A 3,014-nucleotide genomic window follows, 5' to 3' on the forward strand; every position below is an offset into this window, starting at 1 on the left:
CATCTCCCCCAGTTGAATTGGGAAAGTGATCTACTCCAGCAGATATAGATGTTCTCAAGGTATTTTGTTAATATTCCTCCTGGAGAACAATTTAAACATTATGCCTTATGTTATAAACATTATATTGTATTGTATAATGTATTGTATATTGTATTATATGTATTATAATACATTATATTCCAGAGGGTTTCTAAAAAAGAAAAGGACAAAGACAAAAGACCCAGTCTATAGTAGATTTTGGAACACTGACTTTTGCCAGTGAACATCAAGAGAATTCTTTTGGAGAACAATGGACCTGTGGCACATCCCAAAAGAATATATCTTGATCCAGGAACATATAAATCAAAATATATAGTAGATAAAAATGTAAGGTCCATCTTTTTCAAAATTATATTTTTTATGGGATTCAAGGAAAATAACTTCACTTAAAAAAAATCCCATCAACTCGGACTTTCTGGAACAGAAAACGAGACCCTGTCTTTGAAAAGCTTTAGACACCTAACTTTTACAAAGAAAAATATAGTTCCCTTGAAGAAACATAAAAAAAATTTAGCAAGATGGTCATGGAGCACTGGCAAAAACAGTGTAAAAATAGATCACTTAATTGGGGCACCTGGGTGACTCAGTAGGTTAAGTATCTGCCTTCAACTCAAGTCATGATCCCAAGGTCCTGGGATCAAGCCCTACATCAGGCTCCCTGCTCAGTGGGGAGCCTGTTTCTCCCTTTCCTGCTCTCCCTGCTCATACAGTCTCTCTGTCAAATAAATAACATCTTTAAAAAAAAGAAAGAAAGAAATCAGTCAAATAGAAGAACCAAAAGAGATGACACATGCAGAGGTTAGGTATTCAAAGGATCCTTTCCAAAAGTAACTACTGACGGACTGATAAGTTAAACAAAATTATAACATGTGTTTGGAGTTTGTTTCATATTTTTTAAAATTAAGCTTTTAAATTTTGATAACTGAACATTATCTATAATCGTCAATCTCTGGTATTCTATTGGAAGATGCAAAAGAGCTTAAATTGGGTCTTTTTGTATCCCTGGTAGGAATTAACATGGTTATGGGGGAAAAAAAAGTTGAATAAATGTTAGCTGGTGAAAAACTTCATGTTCAATATTGTAAAACTATAATGTAACACTCTGAGATAAACTTGAACCTATGTATCACTATAACATATACTATTTCCATTAAAGATAATAATTTAACCTAGGGTTTAGATAAAAAGAAAGTAATAATACTTTTATAAATTGTAATTCTTAGGGGTGAAAGTCTGCTAATATAAGAAGTTCAGTATTGCAAAAACTTAAAACATTGACTGGAATTTTCACTTTTATTCCGGAGATTATAAGGAATTATTGATGTTGACTTAATGACATGCGAGGCCAAATGTGTACCTTTGGTTCTCACATGAATGCCTTCCTTGTGAATATAAATGGGCTCAGCTATGATAAAAGGATAAATATACCTGATTTTGCAATGCAGTGTAGTCAGCTATCATCATTACCAGAATAATCATTGAAGAGTATTTTCTATGGCCATATATAATTAAATCACAAATCCCTAGTGGGAAACCTGAGAATTAATCACATAAGGGAAAGAAATTTGGAATCAAAGTCCATTCTATAAACAAAGAATTTTATAGTTACTATTATATTGTCCTTTTAAAAAACATTTCGTGAGGGCTATAGATTTTTAAAATCTCTGGAACATCTGAACAAGACCACAGACATTAGTTTCTCTAAGAAATTGAAAATAGAATAGGTGGCAAGAATGTCACCCAACATAACATTGAAATAATAGTCTGTGTGTAGCACACTTCAAGCATAAATCATCACTCTTAGTGACGTGCAAGAACTGACAAAAGTGAAATATCCACTGTGTCTATAAAAATATAGGTTGCATCCATATAGAGTTACTAGGCTTATTGCTTTGACAGAAATACTTTATCGCATTCAAACATTTGCTCAAGTTTAAACTATCAATTTCGCAGACTTTTCTCTAAATTGAAAAGTTTTTGACTGAGGTAGCTGAACTAGTCAATTGTTTTGGTTTCCTACAGTTACATCTGTGAAGAGGATATTCAAAGAAACAGATTCTCTGAACTGAAATTAAATTTTTTACACTATATGGCATGAAGTAGGATTTTCAAACTCAAATACGGAAACCAAATAAGGTAAAAATGAATGAATTATTCTAGTGTAGCCAACTGGAAAGCTCATGACAATGACACATTTAGAAAGTACAACTGAAAAGTGCTAGAAACGCATTAGCTACTCCGGTCTAATTAGCTCTTGCCATGCAGGAATACAGAAATGCTGTAATATTTAGATTCAGGAACAGGATTTCTCAATTTTCCTGGTTTTCAAGAAAATAAAAAAATCCAGATATTTATGTGAAATCTTGCTATCTCTAATTGATGGGAATCAATTCAACTACTTTCCAAAATGGAGGTCAACATTGACTCCCTCTCTCTATATGTAGACCTACTTCCATGTGTGTGTAAATATACAAATGTTACACATATGCATGTGTATACATTATATTCTCAAAATAAATATGTATATGTTTACACAAACCTATAACATATATATGTATATAATTGTATATCTATAATTTACTTTAGGGCCTCATCCATCGTGGACTTAGTTGCCTTGACCTTCAGTGTAATGTAGTATTTACTTCTCCCCTTTTTACAAAGAAGATGTGAAAGGTCACTTTTATCTCTTCTAGTGCATTTGCAGAAATGCAGTATGTGCTAGTTGAATGAAATACATGCATAGTAAACATGTGTTGATAAAGGTGACCTGGTGCTAATCACATTGTAGTCACTTACAAGGACAACTGGTGCAGGTATCTTGTACTCCCAGTTAAAGGTCCCAGTCACCCTTGTAACATCTAAGAGTCCGTGAAGGGATCCGTTTCCTAAAACAGGTGGACTTGAAAGGGAGGAACAAAGTATTACCTAACCTCTCTCCTTTAAGTCCAAATCTTGCCACTAACGTGGGAGAAGTC

This window comes from Nyctereutes procyonoides, unplaced genomic scaffold (genome assembly GCF_905146905.1).
Source record: "Nyctereutes procyonoides isolate TBG_1078 unplaced genomic scaffold, NYPRO_anot_genome, whole genome shotgun sequence".
NCBI lineage: Eukaryota > Metazoa > Chordata > Mammalia > Carnivora > Canidae > Nyctereutes > Nyctereutes procyonoides.